The 16093-nt window shown below is 40.6% G+C and overlaps 1 protein-coding gene across 1 annotated transcript in view; it reads right to left on the bottom strand.

Annotated features, from left to right (window-relative positions):
* The window catches only part of LAPTM4B (lysosomal protein transmembrane 4 beta), a 58846-nt gene that overhangs the window by 2033 nt on the left and 40720 nt on the right, over positions 1-16093 (bottom strand). The window lies entirely within an intron of this gene.

Below are 16093 nucleotides of genomic sequence, written 5' to 3' on the forward strand. Positions count from 1 at the left end.
AGGAAAGGAAAAAAGTTTTTATTTTTAAAAAATAAGTCAGATGAGAAAATCAACAGAAAAGAAAACCCCTAAGTCCTTGTCCACAACTAACCAATCAAACCCCAAAACAACAAAAAACCCCAAACAAACCAACAAAAAAAAAACCTCAAGACAAAACTTCAAACAAACAAAAAAAAAAAAGATTAAATTATTAAACAGGAGCAGAACAGTTAGGAAAAGAAATATTAGCATGAAGTTCCTCCTTTTCAATATGTATATTCATAATCTGTTTCCATTATGAAAGAAAACAGATTTCTTCTCATTTCATAGTAACCTCAGTAAAAGCTTGATGTCATCAATTCACTGCAGGTACCTGAATTTGCTCAATCTGGCATGGCAGTGACAGTGGCTGCTTCTTCTGCAGCTCTCCTCTGTCAAGAGTGCTAAACCTTATCTCCTGGATGAGTGCTCAAACTGCCAGAGTGAGAAAAGTCCTGTAAACCTCTCCTTCTGAGCCCTCCCTGGAATAGCTAATCATTATTTTGGAGTGGTGAAAAAGAAAGTAAATGGAGAACAAATTACTCAATGTCTAAATAAATCTCCAGATTTATACTTCTGGAGTACTCAGCCATGAGAAAGAAGATCTATACTCCCAGAAGCATTTCAGTGAATCCTTCAAACATCTGACAGCAATTAGGAAATTAGGACAGGTTTAGTCATATATCAACCCCATCCACTGCAGTCCAGGCAGCTTTCTAGGACATGGGAGATGCAAGTTCAGGCCACACAGGGCAGAGGAGAGATTTGAACCAAGACTCCTACTTGTTTAGGAAAGCATGCCTAAACAAGCGATTTTTAATGGCACCTGCACTGACATTAGTTAGCTTGCATGTGAAAAGACAAAGGAGGAGTTGGTCTGTGAACCCCAGCAGGGAGTGAGGATAAAATAAATGTCTGAATGAAGAATGAGTGTACATTTCCTAAAATATCTCAATAACAAGTAAGAATATCACTGAAGTATACTGTCTGAGATACTTTATGCAGCTGATGATAAATTATTCATAATGGAATTTCCAGATTTATCAGCATTGCTTCTTGGTCAATTAAAGAGCATGTAAAGCTGATTGTCTAAATGTACATAGGGAATATCCGTAGGGACTTCTGCCATGAGAGGATTTCACCAATTCTTATATAAGTTGATAACCTGCCTTCTGCAAAGAAACATCCATAATCATTCCTTTTGGACCTCAACCACAACATACAAAATCAGTAGGAATTGTTCTGTAGATTTAAATAGACTTTGGAACAGGATTTTGTGGGGTAGTTCCAAGTGTGATTCACATTATACTCATGTGAGTTTACAAACATGCATTGATGACCATGTGTTCAAGTACATCTGTGCATGTTGTTAAGATTACAGAATGGCTACCTTGGCATCTTCAGCCCTTAATCAGGAAAGCTTCATTACTTAGAAAAGGAAATTGCAAGAGCTGTTTCTCTTCATTAATACCGTATGTTTGAGCTTGCAAATGCAGTATTTTATGCACTACATGATCTAAAAACCCTCATAGTTGAAAAGCATTTAATAAATAATGTCACCCTTAAAGGCTGCAAGCATCTTATGACTATTTATCTAGTGAAATTAGAACAAGATTTAGAATTTCAAATATATATTATGATAAAAATCATAAACTTATTTTGCAATGTAACCTCAGTAAATCATAATGCTGAAGCATGTTAACTGTGAAAAGCACTACAGATTAAATCCCCTTCCTAGCACTGATCCCTAGTTTAATAACAGAATTTCTAGTAAAATCCTCATGTTACTAAAAAAAGTTTCTCAAATACCCTGAAACATGTTCATTAGTTTATTACGACACAATATAATTAGTCATTAAATCTGACCTAGAGATTACTCTGAAAATGAATGAAGTTCCCCTTGTGAAGATTTAGCTGTCTTACTGCACTTTTGTAATGCTAACCCCCAACCTGTGATCCATTTCTTTCAGGTTCAGAGTCTGTTTCATCAGGTGTGACAAGAAGTGACAGCAGGCCCTGTCATCCAAAGAGCTGTCCATCTTGCAGCTGATAAAGATGAGCTGATAAACAATGGATGAACCTCTTCCTGTGCTCTGATCATCTTTTAAATCCATGTGTCCTAAGGCTACTGTGTTTACATCAATATTATTACTTCAGCATTGAGGTTACTGTCACTTCCAGTAGGTCTCCTGCCCTGGAGAATTAATGATATGAGTGAACTTCTCCATTACCTTCGCTCTTTTATGAAACAAAATCTGTCTGGTAGGAGAAAAGCCTCCTGGTGAGGCTTTTACATCTTGGGAGTAAGCACTCCTTCATTCTGCAGACCCAAATCTCATATGGATCAATGGCCCTAAGGGCCCTCAGAAGACACTTTCTCACTTACCAACAATTCAACAAGAGGTGAGAGGAGATAGGAATGCCTGTAGAAGTCTGGGCAGCTGTAGGTACACAGTCTGTGGTAATTGGGAGTGGGGCTGTGGCAGAGCCTCATCTCTAATGGGCACAGCTGTGAAAAGCAGGTGAGCAGCATTGAAAGCAATGAGCCATGGAGTGCCAGGTGCACTGAACAATCACCAAAGGGAACAGAGGGCACACAGGGGTAATGCATGTAAGATGAAGAATGTAAAAGGCTGAGCTAAAGAACAAGAAGGGCAGCTGCTTGCAGCTTTCTGAAGTGGTATGGTGTTACTCTGTGTGGGGAATGCTTAAAGCCTTCTGAAGTTGTATGGTGACACTGTGTGTATCATGGCTGTCTCAGCTGTGACACGTGCTGTGACAGACAGCAAGGAGATAATGCATTGCTATGCCTCAAACACTAATGGCCACTCAAGTGGGCAAGTTGGAACAGAACATTCCTGGAAAGGTGGGACATACAAAGGTAGGGCAGTCCCATTCTGGAGCCAATTCTCCTGTTCTGTGGTCACCACACAACACACAAGCGCAGAAACAGGGTCAAACAGTGGTTATATTCCTAGAGAGGACTGCGGACCACCAAGGACCCCAAACACCCCCTGACTCTTTTTGGAACTCTCCATCAGAAAACTCTGCGTGCTCCATAGTGTTGCATCAGATACAAAAAAAACTCCTCCCTGGAAGGGATCTGGGTGCTCCTCTGCTAACTTGCAGGTACACAACCTGACAAACTTTTTGGTTTGTGGGTCCCCACCCTCAATGGAACACAACTGTAACCATTACTTTGACCACAGACATTGAAATTACAATTGTCAGATCTTGTCACTGGATCCACAGGTGGTTATGTCTTTCCTCTCCACTATCTGCTCTTAATCATCCATCCATCCATCCATAATGATCCTTCAAACCTAACTGAAAACCTTATATGATGGCTAATGGAAGCAGACAAGTGCTGTGAATATAAATCAGCATAGATATTCAGGCAGTACATTATGCTCTCCAGAGACAGAAAATGGAAGCCAGTCACTGAGCCAAAGGGTGAATTTGGAAACTGGAAAAATAGAAACTCACTATTCAGCCTTATCTGTGAATCTGATTGGAATGGATACAGTCTAAATTGATTGACAAAGTACAAAAAATATGTGCATATTTTAGGTATATAGTACCCAAGGCTGAATCTCCACTCAGACAGCTGACACATTTTGTTTCACAGGCATTATGTTTTTACATTTCTTTGTTGTGAATTGAGAAAAATATATATTTGCCTGAGTGCTGTGGGAATCATGTTTGCAGAGTGTTTGAGACTGTCATCCACAAGTCGCTATAAAAATTATGAAGGACGCTCATTTTTTTGGTACTCAGTGATCCCTATGTGAAGACATTCTGGCTTTTTTCAGTAGACCAGCAAGAAAGTTTGGAAAATTAAATAGTTGCAGAGTTCAGTCTTATAGCATGCCTAAAATCTAAAGGACAGAATCTCCTAGCTTATTTCACAAGCCCTATAACTGCATTAATTTTGTTTAAGAAGCAAGTACCATTTTAACACCATCCTTTAAAATGCAGCCAGATGCAACATTACTCACTGTTTGTACAATAGTCTGGTGTAAAAGCATCACAGAGAGACTCTGAAATCAGAGCTCTAGGGGTCTCAAACCAAGAGGGTTCAAACCCACAGCTCCAATCTGCCATATGAATGCTCCAGATATAAGGTTTTCAGCTGGGGAGGGAAACTGGGGCTACGTAGCCCTATGCTCAAGTGGGACAGGGAATGCTAAGTACTGGGTTTTGTTCCCAATAGCATTTAAGCATTTTGTGATAAGCAGTCTTGTATAATATGCAGAAGTAATCCATAACTGACCCATAAGAAATCCTGTTCCTGACTTAGCTTGTGTCATCTGAGTGGTTTGGTTAATTGTATTACATAAGCATCTCTATTATAAAGCACATGATACAGAATGACCTTCTCTGAAAGAAATAATTACCAAACAAGTTTGCCAATGGCTATAACATATTCAGTTAATATAAGCATATGTCATTTCATATTTTTTACATCCTGGTTAATCTGGTTTTGGAGAATAAGTTTTTTAAGGCATTGCTTAGAAATATATCTGAGAAGAAACACAGGTAAATACTTGTATACTCAAAAAGTTTGTAGCTAATCTTGTCCCAACAGTGTTTTGTTTGTTTCTTTCTTTGTTTGCCTGCTTTGGGGGGCATATTGCATTATTTCAATAATCACTCCTTATCTTTGCTGCTGATTTCACATTTACTTGAACTTTCAGGAGAAAATTTTCTTTCTTCAGCACATGTATAAGTTTTCTCATATTGCTGCAGTGATTCTTGTTAGAACTCAAACTCTTAGATCTCCTCTTTCTAAAGGAGAAAATGTGCTCAGTTCTGTATGAGTAAAATAAAGTAGATCAATTGATAATTTCTGCAATAAAAAAGATCAATTGATTATTTATAAGATCAATTTATTATTTCTGCATTCTCACTCAAACATCACTGAACTCAACAGAAATCTTTATGTGTATCCAGAGAGTTTTGGATTGCTTTTTCCAGCAGCCATTTGCATTCTCCACTGGATGGAAGGGTACTGTTGCTGCAAAGAAGCTTTGAGTTTGAACAGCATTCTGTTTGGCTGCTGTATGAGACGTTTGGGAGTTCCCATGACAAAAAGCCTTGTTGATGTCTTGTTAGAAACACACAGAGCTCTATTATACTTTTATCCAACACCTTCTTAAATGCCAAAAAAGGCTATAGATTAAAAAGGTCAAGGATAAGAACTGATGGTTAGAGTGAGCATTCACGATGTTTTCTCAAACTTTAGCTTTTCCGTAAAAACACCTTTGCTTTATGCTGAAGGACTTTAGGTTGCATCACACAGATGACAGTGACAGATGACAATAAATAATTGTGTGGAATTAGGGTCATTTCTACTGCAATTTCCTCCTGGTCTTGTCCTGGTCCTGTTGCTATTGTTTGAATCTCTGACAAATCATTTAACTTTGCCTTAGAAGGATTTCACATTTGTAAAACAGGTGTATTATTTGTTACATCTTAGAAGATGTTGGAAACATCAAGACAGAGTCAAAATTCCCTTGGATGACACTTGGATATGACTGTATGACACAGGTGCTAAACTGTGGAAATATTTACAAACTAAATATGTATTTGCAGAAATTTCAGCCTATGCCTGAAAATGTTTATCCCAAGCTCTTAACAACAGCTTTCTATGTGCTGCACATAATTTTTCTGCAAAAGTGACCTTTACATTTTAGACACCTAAATTCTTAGGGAGGGCCAATGTAAGTGTGTGGGGAGGAAAAGAAGGGAGGGCAAAAGGAGTCCCAGGTCAAATACCAAGTGTCAGCGGGCTCAGGCTGTATTCTCTGTTTATTTAAAAGAGGAGGGAGAGCTTAACCACAGGGTGAATAGTGTTAGACAGATGGGAAGAATGTGCCAGAATATGCCAGTGCTGAATGCAGTGCTGAAATAGTCACCACATGCCTTTCCTAATACAGGGTATGTTTTCTCCTTGATACAGCACAAGGCTGATGCATCAGGTTCAGAGACAACTGAACTGAAAGAAGAGGTTTTAAGCAGCACAAGCCTAATTGCACCAGCCCTCTGCTTTGGGTTCATTTTATCTCAGTGATTCCAGCCATGACCAACGACCGACTTGCACCAATCTGACACCCCTGTGTGCTTTGGAGAGGGTTTAATGGTATGCAATCACATTTACTAATTTCATGTTTACTTCCCTGCTGACCTGTCATTTACCCAGCCAAGAGCAGTGGAATTTCCTCCCACAGCTGTGGTGCTTTGAGGAGCCATTAACTGCAACCTAAAGCACGTTCAGCTGCAGTGAAGCAGCATCCAGCCTACAAACAGCTCTAGAGGGAAGGCTGCCATCAAGACCACCTGTCCCATTCAAGACAGTCCCAAATGTACTGTCAGGCTCTTGGCTACACAGATGTTATGAAGATCACCTGGGGAAAACAGCAGACGTCTGTGTGCATACAGAGCTATAGCCAGCTGATTGCTTCCCTCTGTAGGCAGGAAAGGCTTAGGATAATTCTCCCTTTGCAATGTTTGCCTGTCAAGTTTGACAATGTGGTTTTTTTCTGAGCAGTCTGAGCTTACAAAGGAAAATGTAAAATTAAGGTATATTTTTTTTCTTAAAAATTTCTGAAATCCAAATCTCTTCAATTTAAGCTCTGTTGTGGAGACTCGAGCCACAAAGTGGTAGCTATTTCCTTTAGTACTTTGTGTGACAATGAGGTCTGGACTATATGTAAATATCACTGATTATTTAATCAATTTTGTATTTTATTTGAAAGTAAATAAGCCTATTAATGTAGCACTTGTTTTACGTCCTGTACAAGATTTACTGGAAGCTACTAAATATAGGGATTTTATTGAGGCTGACCTTCAAAAGTTTTCAACATTTCTCTGTGTAGGGGGAAAAGAAGTAGCATTTATCAAAAGTATCTGAAGAAATATGTTTTTTCTATAATGAGTATCCAAGAGTTCACAGAATCATAGAATATCCTGAGTTGGAAGGGACCCACAAGGATCATTGAAGCCCAACTCCTTGCTCTGCACAGGACCATCCCCAAGAGTCACAGCATGCGCTTTAGAACATTGTCCAAATGCTTCCCGGGCTCTGTCAGGCTGATGCTGTGATCATTTCCCAGGGGAGCTGTTCCAGTGCCCAATCACCCTCTGGGTGAAGAACCTTTTCCTGATATCCAGCCTAAACTTCCCCTGACACAATTTCAGGCCATTCCCACTGGTCACCAGAGAGAAGAGATGAATGTCTGCCACCACACTTCCCCTTGTGAGCAAGCTGTAAACCACGATGAAGTCTCCCCTCAGTCTCCTCTCCTCCAGGCTGAACAGACCAAGTGACCTCAGCCACTCCTCACACAGCTTCCCCACTGACCCTTCACCATGCTGGTGGCCCTCCTTTGGACACTCCCTAATAGCGTCATATCTTTCTTATATTGTGGTGCCTAAAACCGCACACACCAGTGGAGAAACAAGTATTAAAACTAAATCCACTGAGAATTCAGTTTTCTATTTAATCCCTTAACACAAATTCACATTTTACACTGACTGTATGAAAAGGCTGACAGCCTTCAGGAGAAGAGGGAGCTTTCTTCCAGTAGTGAAGAAAGAGGAATAATAATAATACCAATACTACTACTACTACTACTACTACTAATAATAATAATAATGTGGTGAGAAGCAGTCAGATGTTGCATACAAGGTGAGCACTGGAGAAGTAGGGATTAGCTTTCAAAATGCTGCAGTTAAGCACAAGTCTGTAGGAACAGTTCTCCTGGGTAAGTTTGAAGGTCCATCCAGATACAGTAATAAGTGGTGGATGATAAAGAAACAGAAGTGCAAGACAGAACAATGAAAGAAATTTAGAAAGAGCAGTGCAAGCATATGTAGTTACAACCTGCCCAGAATATTCTCTAAACTGTCAGAAATTTGATTGTCAAGGACTTGTTGGGCTACTGGTCATTAAATTAATTTTTCTTTCATTGATTTTTCTAGCCTGTATTTCAGTCCATGTTGATGTCTAGCACTGCAGTGTCCCCTGGTAAGCAGACCCAAAGCTCATCTAGGTGTTTCATGAAGAAATGCCTTTGCTTTGCTATGAAACCTGCCAGTAGCTGTTCCACTGAGTGTCCCCTAGCTCCTTTCTAAGTCAGTGAGCACCCTCTCTGCCACTCATGACTGTAAGGACCTCTGTCAGGTCCTCTCTGGTTCTGCCCTCTTTCATCTCACTAAGGGTCCTTGCTCCCCTGCAGGGCAGCCCCCACTTGCTTTCCTCATACCAAGAAACCCCCTAGGCAGTTTTGGGTCCAGGCTGAAGGGAGAGCTCCAAGACCAAGTTTGTGAAAGGTGCTGGGGAGGGAGCTGACCTACATTTGAGCTCAGCAAAGTGGCAGCCACTTTCACCCATCTGACCTAGTCAGATGGTCTTCCAATGAAATCAACTGCCCCTTAGAAGCAATTCTTATAAGTAAATGCTTATAAGTATCTGCTTCAAATGTGCTTGTTTACAATGTAAATGGATGTTTTGGTCAAATGAGTCCAGTCAAAGCAAATGTTTCTGAGGAAGTAATATAACAATGTCTAAGAAATGTTCCCCTCTTTCTCTTTTGATTCCTCCCTGTTCCCAGATAAGAAGACCCCTGGGTATAGGGCAAAAACCAAAGCTTCATATCTGAGTCAAATCTTATTTAATATTAAATGAGAAATGTTTGACTTTGCTTCATACACAGATGCTGTTATGGTTTCGTTTGAATGCTTTTGCTTGAAAATCTGTCCAAAGTATGCTAGTTAATTACTATTTAAGGATTTCATTACATGTTGTCTTTCAAATAAATCCCAAGAAATCTTCCTCTCAATGTGGACAGGAAGTATTTTCATGTTTATGTGTATGTATTTCCATTAGAAACCACACTAGAATGATTACAGATGGAGTAACTGGAAGCAGAACAGCTCAGAGATAATTTATAACCCCATTCAGCAAAGAAGTGCTCCAAAATCATTTGAGCAAAGTTAGAGCTGGTATGGCTTTTCTTTGGAAAAACTGCTTGTTTATTCCAAGCCACCATCTCTCCAAGACACTATTTAGGAAACTTTACATGAGTTTATGAAATTCTGTAATGAAGCAGCACAATGTTTTCAGCACTCTAGATAGATGAATAAATGTATATATTTCTAGGATACAACAATATTTAGGGACAGACTGTGATTACCCTTGTGTGGGAAGAAAATTGAATTGACGAAGGTATTGTCTTGTTCCATCATGTGCAGTCTCACAAAAGTCATGCAGAATAATGGTGTAATTACCCTCTCCATTCAGAGGCATGGAGCAACAGCCCTCTTCAGGTCACAGACATCTTTGCTACATCTTGGTCAGCCTCATACTGCTGCATCATGATTGTGTACAGGCAGAACAGCATTATTTTTTCAATTTTTCCTTTTTTTTTGTTTTCAAATGAGCACTTTCTCAGTAAGCACATGCTTTCTCAGGGTATATTCATTTACAAGTCATCAGTACTGAAGACATTGAAGCATACATCTACTCTGTGTAACAAGTGGTTGATGTCTTGAGTGCAGAAAACTGAAAGATCACTACTCTTTCAGTGGACTTTTTAATTACTAAATTACCTCTCTTTCTAACCTTATCTTTTACAATTACATTGTGTATTCCACTCAAGAGTTAACAAGACTGGGTATAGCTCACAGGGGACACCCAAATTGTTTAACAGGACTGATGATCTCCCAAAAGTGTGGTTATCACAGCCATGCTTACATTACAGATGCTGCTGGAAAGGCTCCTGTCTAGATATAAAAAAATCTATTACTGTAAGTAAATCACAACTGTAAAGCACCTGTCAGCCAGAAACTCCCAAAAACTTTTGCAGATCTTCTAAATTTGGTGGATGAATATCCACTCATCCTTGCCCTTTCTGAAGCTGAGTGTCTGTCCCAGAGTTAATTTAAAGCAGACCTTGCTTTCCTCACTGCTCATAAGGCAGAGGAGCAAAGCCACAAGTGCTGTGCAGTTTGGAACAGACCACAGTGGACAGCCCTGTGTCCATAAAGAGTCCCAAGGGACGCTTGAGAAGAGTGCAATTGCTCTAAGGGAGCCACTAAAGTGAAATGCAATGAGACTTAAAGCCCCTAAGTTAGGTGAAACCATCAACAGCCACAGAAGGACAGACAGGCCTCCTGGCACTGCCAAGCATGGGCAGCTGGGTGTCCCTCCCTGGCAGGGAGCGTGGCCTCCAGGCCATCTCTGAGAGAACACAGCCACCCCTGAGCCACCAGCTGTCACCACTCCCCCCCAGCTGGGGCTCTTCAGCATCTGAGTGCTTTGTGGGGCCGGGAGAGCTTTGTCAGAGCCTGGGGAGGGAGGGACTGGGATGTGTGAGGAGCTCCTCCTCTGCTCGGCCTAGGCCAGGGCTGTGCTGGGCAGTGCAGGAGGCTGTGATGAGGTGACACCAGATGAGGCAGTGCTGGAGCTGCAGCAGGACCACGCCTGGGGAGAGCTCTATAGCTGGGCAGGGCTCCTGCACTGGCCAACTCTGCAGCTAAAAATGAGCCCCAGCATGGCTCATTTCTGCTGGGACTCTGCCTCACACCCTGCTGCTACTCCCTGCTTGAGCAACACCTTCCTGAGCAAATTCTCACCTCCCCCATCCTTAGGTACACAGTGTAACCATGACTTGAGCCTGACCTGGAAAATTCACACACAGCTCAGCTTAACACCCATACACCCTGGGCAACAAGGATTTAAGTTGTCTTTGACTTTTGCTGCACTGATATGTATCCTTGGAATTATACTGAAGACTTTGACTTATGTTTTGAAGCCCAAAAAGCAGCAGCTGTCAGATGGTAGTGAATCAATCCCATTAGGATAAAAAGCACTAAAGAAAGAAACACTGCAAATTTCTAAACACTGTTTTTTTCCTACATTGCAACATACCCAATTAGTGAACCCAAAAAGATTTGGAAGATTTAAATTACACGTCCCCATTTCATGTCTTCTTTTTAATCTAATTATGAACACTGAGATCATATTTGTCTATTTTATTGTAAATCTCTCACAAATTGTCACATATTAGTTCCAAATTCCAATATGTCCACTGCAAATAAATACAAATTTAAAATCTTCTTAAGAAAATAGATAAACATGTATATTTTGAACTTGTAATTTAGCTCACGGGTAAATTTATAACTGCCATAACAAATGAAAATGTTTTGGAAATCTTGTTTTTGAACTTTAGAGGGTATTTGCTCCAAATTGATATTGTAAATAGTCCATTCCAAACAGGACAGCTGGCTTCTGACAGCAGCTACCTAATAATAGTTGAGACCCATAACAAAAAGTGCAATTAGCCTATAGCACTAAGCAACAAAGAAAACAGGCAGCATGAAGTAATTCTGACCACAGGGAATGCTGGATTTTAATTTAAAAAATCTTCCATAAACAGGGAAAAAGTGGAAGCAAGAACTGAGAATAGATGGTAAGATGGAAAGTTTAAAAAATTAGAAAAATAAAGGACCAATCTCTTCACTAAGATTAAAGGTCAGCTGACAAGGCATGGGACTTCACTTCAAGTAGAATATGAAATGCTGAAGCAGCTGAAGAGCTGTTTGTTGGCAGATACAGACCATCATGATACTTTTCTGCAACTCAGAATCAAACAGAAGAGGAAGAACTGCACATGTGGCATGTGCATACTACCAAGATGTGAATGGTGGCATCCATGGGGATCTTGAGCCCTTTGAAGATTCTCTCATTAAAGAAATTGCTTGTGTGGTTATGTTTACAAAGTGCAATTCTGAAGAAAAACAGCTCCAGCATTTAAACCACATTTCTAGGTCTCATGTAGACTATTACATCGTATTACTAATGAACCATCCCCTTTACTTATTGCACTGGGTAGTTCTACTTATATCCTTTATTTCTTGTCCCTGATTCTTCCTCCTCTTCTCTATGTCCTGCTTTACCTGCCTTTCCTCTTGCAGGTTTTACCAGACAGTTTCCAATAAGGAAGGTCAAGAGTCCTCTGCCTGGACTCCACTGGGGGCCCTGAATGCACTCAGAGAGTCATGCCAGGGATATTCATTTTGGAGGTGTCAGCGCATTTTGAAATATTTCCCTGGTTTCTATTCACTGCAAAAAGATATTTGTGATCTAGTGGCCCAGTAACAGTTTGTGGCACACAAACTGCCACACAAGACCAGCTACCTGGTGAGCATTGACAAGTGTGTAGGATTTTTAGGGAAAACATTTTTAAAGCAGAATTATTATCTGAGCTGTCTTCTACTCTGACACATACCATCCAAAATCTGGCTCAGCAGTTGGAAACCATAGGTTCCAAAGCACCTATCAGAAATAAGAGCTCTTGCTATGGTTTATCTGTCTCTGGGATCCATCGCGTGCTTCAGTCTGTTTAACTGGCATGAGTCTAAGGGTCCTTCCCTCGGTCCATAGCCAAATTAATCACCAAATTAATAACACAATTATACAAAGAATGGCTCTTCCAACTTTACCAAAGAATTTCTTCCTGTGCTCAGAGAAATCATCCAGCAGGAATGAAAGATCTACCTCTGCACTTCTCAAATAAGTCTCCTATTGCTTTGAGAAAGGGAAGGCAAACAAAAGTGTTGACCAATTAATTGCAGGTTACTTAGTTGAGGTCATGTCCACAGAGGGAATATATCTGCATTTTTAAAAAAGTAACTTGTTAACCATTGCGGATAAGGGTATGTGAGATAAAATCTATTGAAGCGATTTTATAAAGCACATAAAGATCTAAATCCCACTTTGAAGAGAGATTTACAGCTTTACATTTTATCCCCACTGGCAGCATGACCGGAGATGAAACTTCCATTGATTGGCTTCAGTGAGAGTTAAAAATAGACAGACTGAAATCCCCTGGCTGTCCAAGAGCACAATAGAGCTGCTACTGGTCCAGAGAACAAATGTCTAACTTTGGGTTATCTTTTGCACCTCTACACTGGCATTTTTTCCAAACTGGATGAACATGTCCATGGTACTACTGTGACAGTTTAAACTTGTGTGGAAAATCAACCCTCAGCCATGGTGCATTTGAGAAGGTGGCAGGAGAAAGCAATCCCAGATTGGGAAAGGGGAAAAAAACAATCCTCAGGTTACTATGGATTGGGAAAGTGGGACAAGCAATCCTCAGATTACTGCAGGGCAGCTACTTTACTGCCATGCCAAAACCTCCTACAGACATCTCCAGAAACTGAGAGTACTGGAAAAGCACTTAGGAGGAAGGAGATCCATATTCCCAAGAGACTCTGCTGTGACTAATGCACACAGCTGGATTCTCAGGTCCTCAGGAGCATGAGTGTCACATCTTCCCCCTGCCTGGGGTCCAGGCCATTCCCTGCCCAGCATCAGGTGGCCCTCCCATGTCATAACACAGCCTGTTGATGGAGCCAAGCCAGGCAGATTCATGTGGTGTCAAATTTTGATCAAAGGTCACAGAAGGAGGATCTCTCACCCAGTGGGCAGCAGGAGTTTCCCATTCACAGCCTGCAGCAGGAGGAGGGATGTTTGCTCCAGATGGCACACTTGCAAAAAGGATGGCTTAAACCACTTACACCGAGTGACAAAAATCAGATTATCTGGTAGCTGATAAAAGGTTAGTTACAGATCAGATTTATGAGCATTATTTATAAGAACCAGTTTGACATGGGGAACTAACTGGAAATTTCTGTGCTGAGAACAACAGAGTAAATGGGCAGCATGAAGCAATTCAGACTAGAGGATTGAGTTTAAGACAAAATCCTCCTATAAAGAAGAAAGCATCCAGCTCTGGGGGTCTCCTCATAAGTAGGGCAAGGACCTGTAGGAGGCAATCCAAAGGAGGGCCACAAAAATGGAGAAAAGGAGGCTCCAGGGAAACCTTATAGCACCTTCCAGTATCTAAAGGGGGTCTACAAGAAAGCTGCAGTGGAACTTTTCATAAGAGCATGTAGTGATAAGACAAGGGGGAATGGCTTTAAACTCAGAGTAGGTGTAAATTAGACATTAGGAAGAAATTCTTTACTGAGAGGGTGGGAAAACATTGGAACAGGTTGCCCAGAGAAGCTGTGGATGGCTCATTCCCAAAAGTGTTCCAAGCTAGGTTGGAAGAGGCTTTGAGCAGTCTGGTCTAGTGGAAGATGTCACTGCTCATGGCAGGGGTTGGAACTAAATGATCTTGAAGGTCTCTTCCAACCCAAACCATTCTGTTATTCTATGAATCCATAATACTTAACATTTTTACTCTAAACTGTAGCAATTTCACCGAGCCTCATATTTAAACTTAGATTTTTACTTCCATTTGTACAGATTCTTTTAGATTCTTGCTGATGACAAGTACATATCAAAAAACATCCCTGAAGATGAGAACATACCCTGCAGGTATGACCTGCAGCTCTGTTGGAATTCAGGTAGCAGGTTTGATTCTAAAAATGGCATATTTATTTCAATAAAGAGGGCAGAGACTGACTCATATTTTTAAGAAACTTGAAGCTCATGATTTAAAGGCATATTGGTATGAAGAAGCCCTGCTGAAAGAAGTTTCCCAGCATTCATAAAAATGAAAAACCTTCATTTTAATACAAAAGTACACTTGAATGTTGGAAGAATATTATAAATTACACAGACTGCGGTGACCTATCACAGCATTTCCAAATTTTGTAAGGTTTCCTCAAGAGCTCTAAACTCTCAGAGGCCCTCAGTATTTCACTTTCAAAGCCCTTTTCTTCCATACTTCATTTTGAAGCCATTTTAGACCAACAGTGTTGTGCCTGTATTTTTTCACGGTCATGTGGAGAGGGGTTTGTGTATGTTTCGGAATGCAGACATACATGCAGGGAAAGATAATCTCCTTAAGTCTGTGATTCCAGGGAGTGAACAGAGGGAAGAACTGTCTTCTGACTCACAGTGGAGAATGATGGGGATTTAACCCCACACACTGTCATTCCTTCTGAAGCTCAGAAAGAGCAGAAGAAAGAAAGAGGCTGCTCAGGAGCACATCAGCTCCTCCATCACAACCCTGAGTGCACCGTGCTGGTGGGCGCCCATGGAGCTTGTCAGGGAACAATGTGAAAGAGATGGATATGGAATATGTCACCTAAAGGTGAAAGTGCTCACCCTGACTAGAAAGAAGTAGTCAGACATGGGTCTGAATGAAGCTTGCCTCCGCCTCAAATACATAATTCAAAACTCAGGCTGTTAGCAACTCTCCTCTTACCTTCCTCCTGAGCCTTTCTGTACTCACAAAGAGGAAATTTTCAGTGACTTTTTTCTGGTTAGCTGATAAATTCCCACACAGCTCTTTCTCATTTAATGTCATCTTATTGAACTTAAGAAAGCTGCATCATACCTTACAGGAACAGATTCTCACCTTATTAAAATTAAAGAAGTGTAAATACTGGGGAAGAAAAGGAGTCCAATGGTCAGAGCCCTAGCTAGGAATGCACAACCTTTCTCACAACCTGCTTTTGCTTTAGATGTCTTCTAAGAGCAAGATAAGCAAAGTTAAATTAAAGGCTCAGTCCATGTCATCTGTGAAGGGGATAAAAGGGCTTCCTTTTCCCACAGAAACATTTGGTTATTACCAAATACAAAAGTACTGAGAAGAGCTTTGGTAGCCAGGCATCTCTAAAAATAGTCTTTTGCCTTATGAAGGCAGCAGTGAAGCAGGTGGTTTTAATGTAACTTTTAAAAACTAAGTTTAGTTTCTCAGATAATCCAGCTGACACTCTCTCACTGCTGAGCCTGCTGGCTCTGTGGGTTGTAGAGTCAACAGTGTTTGAAGCTGAGTTACAACTACCTACAGGCTGAACGAAAGAGCTATTAAAATAATTTCACAATTAATTCCTGGGTTTATCCAAAGTAGATTCCAGTAAAGAAAATACTAATACTTCTTAGCTCTCAATAAATCCATGTTTTTATATTTAAATGTCCTGGTTGCCAGCCGTGATCATGGTCTGTAAAACTTCTTATGTTTTTCTTGAAGCTTCAGGTATAGAAGACAAATAACTATGCAAGAGTTACATATTTTATGTAAAAGTAGTGATGGTTTACTAAGCCCTTGTG

This window comes from Ammospiza nelsoni, chromosome 1, assembly GCF_027579445.1.
Source record: "Ammospiza nelsoni isolate bAmmNel1 chromosome 1, bAmmNel1.pri, whole genome shotgun sequence".
NCBI classification, from domain to species: domain Eukaryota; kingdom Metazoa; phylum Chordata; class Aves; order Passeriformes; family Passerellidae; genus Ammospiza; species Ammospiza nelsoni.